Here is a 12,821-nt window from a genome sequence, read left to right on the forward strand (position 1 = left end):
CCTCTGACATAGTCTACCAAAATGAGAAGGAACCAGATAAATAATTCTGGTAATATGAAAAAACAAGGTTCTTTAACATGCCCAAAAGATCAAAATGAAATCTCTGAATTGTCAGAAAAAGAATTTAGAAGGTTGACTATTAAGCCAATCAAGGAAGCACCAGAGAAAGGTTAAGTTAACTTAAAGAAATTTAAAAAAAAGATACAGGATATGAATGGAAAAATCTCCAGTGAAATAGACAGCATAAATAAAAAACAGTCACAACTTTTGGAAATGAAGAACACACTTAAAGAATTGCAAAATACACTGGAAAGTCTCAGCAATAGAATCAAAAAGTAGAAGAAAGAACTTCAGAGTTCGAAGACAAGGAAGGCTTTTGAATTAATCCTATCAGACAAAAATGAAGAAAAAAAATTTAAAAAATGAACAAAGCCTCCAAGAAGTTTGGGATTATGTTAAATGATGAAACCTAAGAATAATTGGTGTTCCTGAGGAAGAAGAGAAATCTAAAATTTGGAAAATATGTTTGAGGGAATAGTCAAGGAAAATATTCCTGTCCTTGCTAGAGAGCTAGACATCCAAATACAAGAAGCTCAAAGAACACCTGGGAAACTCATTACAAAAAGATCATTGCCTAGTCACACAGTCATCAGCTTATCCAAAGTCAAGACAAAGAAAACAATCTTAAGAGCTGTGAGGCAAAAGCATCAGGTAAACTATAGAGGAAAACCTATCAGATTAAGAGATTTTTTCAGCAGAAACTCTACAAGCTAGAAGAGATTGGGGTTCCTGCCTTTAGCCTCCTTAAGCAAAACAATTATCAGCCAAGAATTCATATTCAGCAAACCAAGCTTCATAAATGAAGGAAAGATACAGTCTTTTTCAGACAAACAAATGTGAAGAGAATTCGCCACTACCAAGCCAGCACTATAAGAACTGGTAAAAGGACCTCTAAATCTTGAAACAAATCCTCAAAATACACCAAAATAGAATATCCTTAAAGCACACATCTCATAGGACCTATAAAACAACAACATAAAGGTAAAAGAAAACCCAAGGTATTCAGGTAACAAATAGCACAATTAATAGAATAGTACCTCACATCTCAATACTAACATTGAATGTAAATGGCCTAAATGCTCCACTTAAAAGATACAAAGTGGCAGAATGGGTAAGAATTCAGCAATCAATGCTGGGCACCATGGTTCACGCCTGTAATCCCAGCACTTTGGGAGGCCAAGGAAGGCAGATGACAAGGTCAGGAGTTTGAGACAAGCCTGGCCAACATAGTGAAACCCCGTCTCTCCTAAAAATACAAAAAATTAGACAGGCATGGTGGCACATGCCTGTAGTCACAGCTACTTGGGAGGCTGAGGCAAGAGAATTGCTTGAACCTGGGAGGCAGAGGTTGCAGTGAGCCGAGATTGCACCACTGCACTTCAGCCTGGGCAAAAGAGTGAGACTCCATCTCAAAAAAAAAAAAAAAAAAAAGAAAAGAAAAAAATTCAGCAACCAAGTGCCTGCAGTATTCCAGAGACTCACCTAATGCATAAGAACTCACATAAAGTTAAGGTAAAGAGGTGAGAAATGATATTCTATGCCAATGGGCAACAAAAGCAAGCAGGAGTGGCTATTCTTATATCAGACCATAGAGACTTTGAATCAACAACAGTTAAAAAAGACAAAGAGAGATGCTATATAATGATAAAAGGACTAGTCCAGCAGGAAAATACCATAATCCTAAGTATACATGCACCTCAAACTGAAGTTCCCAAATTTATAAAACAATTACCATTATACTAGACCTAAGAAATGAGTTAGACAGCAACACAATAATAGTGGGGGATTTCAATACTCCACTGACAGCACTAGATAGGACATCAAGATATAAAGTCAACAAATAATAAATTGTACCTAGAATAAATGGACTTAATAGATATTTGCAGAACATTCTACCCAACAACTGTAAAGTATTTGTTCTATTCATCAGCACATGGCACATTCTCCATATAGACCATATGATAGGCCACAAAGCAAGTCTCAATAAATTTAAGAAAATCAAAATTATATCAAGTACTCTTTCAGACCACAGTGGAATAAAATTGGAAATCAACTTCAAAAGGAACCCTCAAAATGCTGCAGATACATGGAAATTAAATAACCTCCTCCTGAATGACCACTGGGTCAAATTGAACTCAAGACGCAAATTAAAGCAATTCTTTGAACTGAGTGATAATAATGATACAACCTGTCAAAACCTCTGGGATACAGGAAAAGAGGTGCGAAGAGGAAAGTTCATAGCATTAAATGCCTACATCAAAATATCTGAAAGAGCACAAATAGACAATCTAAGGTCACACCTCAAGGAACTAGAGAAACAAGAATAAACCAAACCCAAATCCAGTAGAAGAAAAACAGTAACAAAGATCAGAACAGAACTAAATGAAATGGAAACAAAAAACAGTACAAAAGATAAATGAAACAAAAACTGGTTCTTCAAAATGATAAATAAAATTAATAGACCATTAGTGAAATTAATGAAGAAAAAAGAGAGAAAATCCAAATAAGTTCAGTTAGAAATAGAATGGGAGATATTGCAACCAATACCACAGAAATACAAAAGATCATTCAAGGTACTATGAACACCTTTATAGACACAAACTAGAAAACCTAGAGGAGATGGATAAATTCCTGGAAATATACAACCCTCCTAGATTAAACCAGGAAGAAATAGAAATTCTGAACAAACCGAAAACAGGAAGCAAGTTTGAAATGGTAATTTTTAAAACTGCCAACAATAAAAAAAGTCCAGGACCAGATGGATTCACAACTGAATTCTATCAGACATTTAAAGAATTGGTACCAGTCCTATTGATACTATTCCAAAAGACAGAGAAAGAGGGAATCCTTGCTAAATCATTCTGTGAAGCCAGTATCACCCTAATACCAAAATCAGGAAAAGACATTTAAAAAAGAAAACTACAGGCCAATACCACTGATGAACATGCAAAAATTCTCAACAAAATACTAGATTACTGAATCTAATAGTGTATCAAAAAGATAATCCACCATAATCAAGTAGGTTTCATACCAGGATTGCAGGAATGATTTAATATCCACAAATCAATAAATGTAATACACTACATAAACAGAATTAAAAACAAAAATTACATGATCATCTGAATACATGCAGAAAAAGCTTTTGATAAAATTCAGCATCGCTGATAAGATTTGCCTGTGTCCCCACCCAAATTTCATCTTGAATTGTAGCTCCCATAATTCCTATGAGTCATGGGAGGGACCCAGTGGGAGGTAATTGAATCATGGGGGCGGGTCTTTCCCATGCTGTTCTCATGATAGTGAATAATTCTCAGGAGATCTGATGGTTTTACAAAGGGGAGTTCCCTTGCACACACTCTCTCATCTGCCACCATGTGAAATGTGCCTTTGTTCCTCCACCTTCCACCACAATTGTGAGGCCTCCTCAGCCATGTGGAACTGAGTCCATTAAACATCTTTTTCTTTATAAATTACCCAGTCTTGGGTATGTCTTTATTAGCAGCATGAGAACAAATTAATACAGTAAATTAGTACTGGGAGGGGTGCTGCTGTAAAGATACCAGAAAATGTGAAAGCGACTTTGGAACTATGTAACAGGCAGAGATTGGAACAGTTTAGAGGGTTCAGAAGAATATAGGAAAATGTAGGAAAGTTTGGAACTTTCTAGAGACTTGAATGACTTTGACCAAAATGTTGATAGTAATATGGACAATGAAATCCAGGTTGAGGTGGTCTCAGATGGAGATGAGGAACTTGGTGGTAACTGGAGCAAAGGTGACTCTTGCTATGTTTTAGCAAAGAGACTGGCAGATTTTGCCCCTGCCCTAGAAATAGATGAAACTTTGAACTTGAGAGAAACGATTTAGGGCATCTGGTGGAAGAAATTTCTAAGCAGCAAAGCATTCAAGTGGTAACTTGGGTACTGTTAAAAGCATTTAGTTTTATGTATTCACAAAGATAAGGTTTGGGATTGGAACTTATGTTTAAAGGGGAAGCAGAGCATAAGAGTTTGGAAAATTTGTGGCCTGACAATATGATAGAAAAGAAAACTCTGTTTTCTGAGGAGAAATTCAAGCCAGCTGCAGAAATTTGCATAAGTAACAAGGAATCAAAAGTAAATTGCCAAGACAATAGGGAAAATGTCTCCAGGCCATGTCAGATACCTTCCTGCCAGCCCTTCCCATCACAGGACTGAAGGCCTAGGAGGAAAAAATGGTTTCATGGGCCAGGCCCAGGGTGCCCCTGCTGTGTGCAGCCTAGGGACATGGTGTCTTGTGACCTAGCTGCTCCAGCCATGGCTAAAAGGAGCCAACGTGAAGCCCCAAGCCTTGGCAGCTTCCACATGGTGTTGAGACTGTGGGTGAATAGAAGTCAAGAATTGATGTTTGGAACCTCCACCTAGATTTCAGAGGATGTATGGAAATGCCTCAATGTCCAGGCAGAAGTTTGCTATAGGAGTGGGGCCTTCATGAAGAACTTCCACTAGGGGAGTCTGGAAGGAAAATGTGGGTTGAAGCCCCCACACAGAGTCCCCACTGGGGCACTGCCTAATGGAGCTGTGAGAACAGGGCCACCATCCTCCAAACCCCAGAATGGTAGATCCACCAACAGATTGCACTGTGCACCTGGAAAAGCTGCGGACACTCAACACCAACCTGTGAAAGCAGCCAGGAGGGGGGCTGTATTCTGCAAAGCCACAGGGGAAGAGCTGCCCAAGACCATGAGAACTCACCTCTGGCATCAGTGTGACCTGAATGTGAGACGTGGAGTCAAAGGAGAACATATTAGAGGTTTAAGATTTGACTGCTCTGCTGGATTTCAAACTTGCCTGGGGCCTGTAGCCCCTTCATTTTAGCCAATTTCTCCGTTTAGAATGTGTGTATTTACCCATTGCGTGTATCCCCATTGTATCTAGGAAGTAACTAACTTGCTTTTGATTTTACAGGATCATAGGCAGAAGGGACTTGCTTGTCTCAGATGAGACTTTGGACTGTGGACTTTTGAGTTAATGCTGAAATGAGTTAAGATTTTGGGGGACTGTTTGGAAGCCATGATTGGTTTTCAAATGTGAGGACATGAGTTTTGGGAGGGGGCAGGGACAGAATGATATGGTTTGGCTGTGTCCTCACCCAAATCTCATCTTGAATTGTAACTCCCATAATTCCCATGTGTCATGGGAGGGACCCAATGGGACATAATCAAATCATGGGGGTAGTTCTTTCCCTTGCTGTTCTCATGATAGGGAATAAGTCTCATGAGATCTGATGGTTTTATAAAAGAGCGCTCCCCTGTGGACGTTCTTTCTTGCCTGCTGTCATGTAAGACGTGCCTTTGCTCTTCTGTCTTCTGCCATGATTGTGAAGTCTCCCCAGCAATGTGGATCTGTGAGTCCATTAAACCTCTTCTTCTTCATAAATTACCCAGTCTTGGGTATGTCTTTATTAGCAGTGGGAGAACAGACTAATACAATCATTTTATGTTTAAAACCCTCAGCAAAATTGGCATAGAAGGGACATAACTTAAAGTAATAAAAGGCATCTATGACAAACCCACAGCCAACATTATACTGATTGGGGAAAAGATAAAAGCATTCCCCTTGAGAACTGGAACAAGAGAAGGATGCCCACTTTCACCACTTCTATTCAACATAGTACTGGAAGTCCTCAGAGCAATCAGACAAGAGAAAGAAATAAAGGGCATCCAAATCAGTAAAGAGGAAATCAAACTGTTGCTATTCACTGATTATGTGACCGTATACCTAGAAAACCATAAAGACTCATCCAAAAAGCTAACAGAACTGAGAAGTGAATTCAATAAAGTTTCAGGATACAAAATTAATGTACACAAATCAGTAGCACTGCTATACACCAACAGCAACCAAGCTGAGAATCAAATTAAGAACTCAACTCCTTTTGCAATAGCTGCGAAAAAATAAAATAAAATACTTAGGAATATACCTAACCAAGGAGGTGAAAGACCTCTACAAGGAAAACTACAAAACACCACTGAAAGAAATCATAGACGACACAAACAAATGGAAACACATCCCACACTCATGGATGGGTAGAATGAAAATTGTGAGAATAATGATACTGCCAAAAGCAATCTACAAATTCAATGCAATTCCCCTCAGAATACCACCATCATTCACAGAACTAGAAAAAAAATCCTAAAATTCATATGGAACAAAAAAAAGAGCTTACATAGCCAAAGCAAGACTAAACAAAAAGGAAAAAATCTGGAGGCATCACATTACCCAACTTCAAAGTAAACTACAAGGCTATAGTTACCAAAACAGCATGGTACTAATGTAAAACAAAAGGCACTAGACCAATGGAACAGAATAGAGAACCCAAAAATAAACCCAAATACTTACAGCCAACTGATCTTTCACAAAGCAAACAAAAACATGAAGTGTGGAAAGGACACCCTATTCAACAAATGGTGCTGGGATAATTGGCAAGCCACATGTAGAAGAATGGATTCTCATCTCTCACCTTATATAAAAACCAACTCCAGGTGGATCAAAGACTTAAATCTAAGACCTGAAACCATAAAAATTCTAGAAGATCTCAGAAAAACCCTTCTAAACATTGGCTTAGGCAAAGATTCCATGACCCAAATGCAAATACAACAAAAACAAAGATAAATAGATGGAATTTAATGAAACTAAAAAGCTTTGACATCGCAAAATAAAAAAACAGCAAACAGACAACCCACAGATTGAGAGAAAATCTTTGCAAACTATGCAGCCAACAAAGAACTAATATCCAGAATCTGTAAGGAATTCAAATAAATCAGCAAGTAAAAAACAAACAATCCCATCAAAAAGTGGGCTAAGGATATGAACGGACAATTCTCAAAAGAAGATATACAAATAGCCAAGAAACATGAAAAAATGCTCAACATAACTAATTATCAGGGAAATGCAAATTAAAGCTATGATACAATACCAATTTCCTCCTGTAAGAATGGCCATAATAAAAAAAAATTTTTTTTTAAGTAGATGTTGGAAGTAGATGTTGGCGTGGATGTAGTGAAAAGGGAGCACTTTTACACTGCTGTGGAAATGTAAATTAGTACAATCACTATGGAAAACAGTGTGGAGATTCATTAAAGAACTAAAAGTAGATCTACCATTTGATCCAGCAATCCCTTTCCTTGCTATCTACTCAGAGGAAAAGAAGTAATACAAAAAATTACTTGCACATGCATGTTTATAGCAGCACAATTTGCAATTGCAAAAATATGGAACCAGCCCAAATGCCCATCAATCATGAGTGGATAAAGAAAATGGAATACTACTCATTCATAAAAAAAAAATGAAATAATGGCATTTGCAGCAACCTGGATAGAGTTGGAGACCAGTAATCTAATTGAAGTGACTCAGGAATGGAAAACCAAACATTGTATGTGCTCACTGATAAGTACGAGCTAAGCTATGATGACTCAAAAGCATAAGAATGATACAATGGACTTTGGAGACTCAGAGGGAAGTGTGGGAGGGGGTCGAAGGATAAAAGACTACACATTGGGTACAGTGTACACTGCTCATATGATGAGTGAACCAAAATTTCAGAAGCCACCATTAAAGAACGTATCCATGTAACCAAACACCACCTGTTCCCCAAAAAACTATTGAAATTGAAAATAATAAAAAGAAGCTTGAATTAAACACACTTAACTTGAAAAAAACCTCACAAAACAAATATCCAGGTCCAGACTGTGTCCCTGGAGAATTCCATCAAATATTTAAAGAAAAATTAACACCAATTCTACACAATGTCTTTCAAAATCTAAATAGAAAAGAAGAATTTCCAGCTCAATTTTTAGCCAGTGAAACTTTTATTTATTCTTGTTTTGAATAGGTTTGAATAGGTTCAAAAAGTCAAAACAAAGTAACAAGATATGTTATGAGAATTAGTGCTTCTATTTATTTCTGTCCTCCCAGTTCCATTCCAACTCCTACAGGTGGCCAATCTTATTAGCTTCTGCCAACCCTTTCAGTGTTGTTTCTCTATTTACATAAAAACAAAAACAATTGTATACAGAGAGTAAAATATACATAATATAACAGGTACCCACTTTTGCTATGTTTAAGTATATAGCTCAGTGGCATTAAGTATATTCACAGTGTTGCACAAACATCCATCTCCAGAACTTTTTCATTGCCTCATACTAAAATTCTATGCACATTAAATAATAACTCCCAACCACCCCCAATGTCTTGTAACTATTGTTTTACTTTCTGTCTCTATGAATTTGCCCATTCTAGTACCTCATATAAGTGAAATTATATATTTGTCCTTATGTGTCTGGCTTATTTCACTTAGCATGTCTGCAAGGTTCATCCATGTTGTAACGTGAATCTTACCTTCCTTTCTTTTTAAGGCTGCATAATAACCCACTATATGCATATACCACATTTTGTTTATGCATTCATCGATCAATAAACATTTGAGCTGTTTCCACCTTTTGGCTATTGTGAATAATGCTGCTGTGAACATTGGTATTTGAGTCTCTTCTTTCAATTCTTTTGTGTATATACTCAGAATTGGAATTGTTAAATCATATGGTAATGCTATGTTTAAATTTTTTGAGGAATTACCATACTGTTTCCAACAGAAGCACAAGTGTTCCAATCTCCCCAACTCCTTATCAACACTTTCTGTTTCATTATTTTATAAAATAATATTCATCCTAATGGGTATAAAGTACTATCTTATTGTGATTTTGATTTTCATTTTTCTAATGGTTAGTGATAGTGAACATCTTTTCACAGGCTTACTGGTTATTTATGTACCTTCCTTGGGAAAATATCTATTCAACTCCTTTGCCCACTTTTGAATTAAGGTTTTTAGTGTGTTGAGTTTTGTTGTTTATATGTTCTAGATATTAATACCTTATCAGATATGTGATTTGAAAATATTTTTCCAATTCTGTGGGTTGCCTTTTCACTCTGTTGATAGTGTGCTCTGATGCATAAAATTTTTATTTTGAGGAATTCCAATCTATCTAATTTTTTTCCTTTTCTTCTTGTACTTTTGGTGTAATAACCAAGAAATCATTGCTAAGTACAATGTCATGAAGCTTTCCCCTATGATTTTTTCTAACAGTTTTATCATTTTTATGCTTACACTTAGGTCTTTGATTTAGAGTTAATTTTTGTATATAGTTTAAGATGAAACTAGAACTTAACAATATTATACTAAATACAAGTGGTAAAAGCAGGCATCCTTGTCTAGTTCCTGATCTTAAAAGGAAGTTCTCGGGTTTTCACCATTGATTATCATGTTACCTGTGGATTTTTCATATCTGGCCTTTATCATGTTGAGGTTATTTGCTTCTCTTCCTAGTTTTCTAACTTTTTTATCATGAAAGGATATTGAATATTTTCAAATGATTTTTCTGTATCAATTGAGATCATTGTGTCATTGTGTGTGTGTGTGTGTGTGTGTGTGTGTTTCTTCATTCTGTTAATGTTGTGTATTATATTGGTTGACTTTCACATACTGAACCATCCTTGCATTTCAGGAATAAATTCACTTAGTCCTAGTATAAAATTATTTTAATTGTTTGCTGAATTTAGTTTGCTAGTATTTTCTTTAGGATTATTGGGTCAATATTCATAAGTGATATTGGTTTTTAGTTTTCTTGTGTTTTAGTGTCTTTGCCTGGTTTTAATACCATGGTAATGCTAGCCTCATGGAATGAGTTAGGAGGTGTTCTCTTCTCTTCAACTTTTTAGACGAGTTTGGAAAAGAATGATAATTCTTTAACTGTTTAGTAGAAGTCACCAGTAAAGCCTTCTAGTCAAATCCCTGTCTTGGGAGGTTTTGATTACTGATCCAATCTCCTTACTAATTACAGGTCTATTCAGATTTTCTGTTTCCTCACAGTGTAGTCATAGTAGGTTGTGTGTTTCTAGAAAGTTGTCCATTTCATCTAGGTTATCCAATTTGATGGCATATAATTATTCAAAGCAATCTCTTATTCTCTCTCTTTTTAAAAAAATTTATCTAAGGTAGATAGCAATGTCCATTTCTGATTTTAGTAATTCAAGTCTTCTCCCTTTTTTTTTAATCAAGCCAAAGATTAATCTTTTCTAAAAACAAACTATTGATTTCACTGATTTTTCACAATTGTTTTTCTATTCTTTATTTTCTTTATCTCTGTTCTTAGCTTTATAATTTCCTTCCTTATACTAGTTTTGAGTTTTGTTTGGCAGTCTTTTTATAGATCCTTAAGGTGTAAAGTTAAGTTATTGTTTTGAGTCTTCTTTTTTAATGTATGTGTTCACAGCTATGAATTTCCCTCTGAACACTGCTTTTGCTGCATTCCATAAGTTTTGGTATGTTGCATTTTTGTTTTTATCTGTCCCAAGGTGTTTTATAATTTGTACTATGATTTCTTCTTTTACCCATTGTTTGTTTAAGAACAGGATCATGGTTTTATATCCTTCTTCCATTGTATTCCTTCTGATTGAAGACTTCATTTATATTTAAAGTAATTACTGATAAAAACTTACTTCTGCCTTTTACTATTGATTTTCTGTGTATCTTATAGCTTTTATACATGATTTTCTCCATTACTGCCCTCTTTTGTGTTTAGTTGATTTTTCTTTTTCTTTCTTTCTTTCTCTTTCTCTCTTTCTTTCTCTTTATTTCTTTCTTTCTCTCTCTCTCTTTCTTTTTCTTTTCTATTTTTTTTTCTTTTTTTTTGAGATGGAATCTTGCTCTCTTGCCCAGGCTGGAGTGCAATGGCACAATCTTAGCTCACTGCAACCTCTGCCTCTCAGGTTCTAGTGATTCTTCTGCCTCAGACTCCTGAGTAGCTGGGACTACAGGTGTGCACCACCACGCCTGGCTAATTTTTGTATTTTTAGTAGAGATGGGGTTTCACCATGTTGGCCAGGCTGATCTTGAACTCCTAACCTCGTGATCCACCTGCCTCAGATCACGGCCTCCCAAAGTGCTAGGATTACAGGCGTGAGCCACCATGCCCAGCCTAGTAGATTTTTTTCTAATGATATACTTTGACTTTCATTTTATTACCTTTTGATTTTTATTTTATTACCTTTTATGTATATTATATATACATAAAATAATATATTTTTTCTTTGTAGTTTATGTGAGAATATATATAACATTCTGAACTCATAATAATCTGAGTTAATACCCACTTAACTTCAATCACATACCAAAACTCTACTCCTATACAGACTTATGCCCTCTTTATGTTATTGATGTTACAAATTATATATTTATACACTGTGGGCACAATAACATAAAAAGTGAAGCTACAAACCAAAATTACAGCAATACTGGTTTTTATACTTACCCATGTGTTCACCTTAACAGGAGATCATGTATACTTTCATACAGCTTTGAGTTAATATCTAGCATCCTTTTATTTCAACCTGTAGGATTTCCTTTAGCATTTCTAGTAAAACAGGTCTAAGAATAGCAAACTACTTCAGCTTTTGTTTTTCCTCTGGGTGTAGAATTCCCAGTTGACAGGGTTGTTTTTTCTTTTCCTTCAACACTTTGAACATATCATCTCATTGCCTTCCGGCATTCAAGGTTTCTGATGAGAAATTGGTTGATAATCTTATTGATGATCTCTTATATATGATGAGTCATTTCTGTCTTGCTGCTCTCAAGTTTGTCTTTATCTTTTAAAACTTTGATTATAATATGTCTTAATACATGTCTCTTAACTTCTTAGGTTTGTAGCTCCATATTTTTCATCAAATTTGGGATGTATTCTGCCAGTATTTCTTTAAATAATCTTTCCACCCCCTTCTCTTTCTCTTGTCTTTCTGGAACTTTATAATATGTGTGTTGGTCCACTTGATGGTGTCCCATAAATTCTTTAAAGTCACATCACTTTTCTTCAGTCTTTATTCTTTCTGCTCCTCAGACTCAATAATTTCAATTATCCTATCCTTTAAGTTCACTGAATCTTTTTTCAGCCTGCTCAAATCTGCTGATAAATCATTGCAATGAATTTTTAATTTCAGTTATTGTACTTTTTAGCTCCAGATTTCTGTCCAGTTCCTTCTTATAATTTCTATCTCTTCATTGATATTCTAATTTTGTTCATTTATTGTTTTCTTGATATCCTTTCATTTTTTTAAATTATTATTTTTAACCATTGTTAGATGCCACAAAGTAGGAGGCAATACCTTACCTGTATGTTTATTGTCAGGCCCAAGGGCCTCTCCTATCCTTGTTGAGAGAAACTCTAACCTTTTCTCCTTTCATGCAGTACCTGAGGCTCTTTAGTTCTTTGTCCATGTTTTTCCTTAGATTCTTGAGCATATTTAAGACAGTCAAAAAATTGTGTAGTAGGCCAGGCACAGTAGCTCACACCTGTAATCCCAGCACTTTGGGAGGCCAAGGTGGGTGGATCACCTGAGGTGAGGAATTCGAGACCAGCCTGGCCAACACTGTGAAACCTCATCTCTACTAAAAATACAAAAAAAATAGCCAGGTGTGGTGGTGGGCACCTGTAATCCCAGCTACTTGGGAGGCTGAGGCAGAAGAATCACTTGAATCTGGGAGCTGGAGGTTGCAGTGAGCCAAGATCGTGCCATTGAACTCCAGCCTGAGCAACAAGAGCAAAACTCTCTCTCAAAATAAAATAAAATAAATTTTGTAGTAAATCCAATTTTGGGTTTCCTCAGTGATGGTTTTTATCCTTTTGTTTTGTTCATTTGAATGAGGCATGTTTTCCTGTTTCTTTGTATGCCTTGTAAT

The 12,821-nt window shown here is 36.0% G+C and overlaps 1 non-coding gene across 1 annotated transcript; it reads right to left on the minus strand.

The window, feature by feature from the left end:
- Positions 1-12,207: 12,207 nt before the first annotated feature.
- Positions 12,208-12,333, minus strand: LOC129044806 (U6atac minor spliceosomal RNA). The gene has a single exon (XR_008504796.1). It is a non-coding gene; the product is annotated as a U6atac minor spliceosomal RNA (small nuclear RNA).
- Positions 12,334-12,821: the final 488 nt, after the last annotated feature.

The sequence above is a fragment of the Pongo pygmaeus genome, chromosome 13 (genome assembly GCF_028885625.2).
Source record: "Pongo pygmaeus isolate AG05252 chromosome 13, NHGRI_mPonPyg2-v2.0_pri, whole genome shotgun sequence".
Lineage (NCBI taxonomy): Eukaryota > Metazoa > Chordata > Mammalia > Primates > Hominidae > Pongo > Pongo pygmaeus.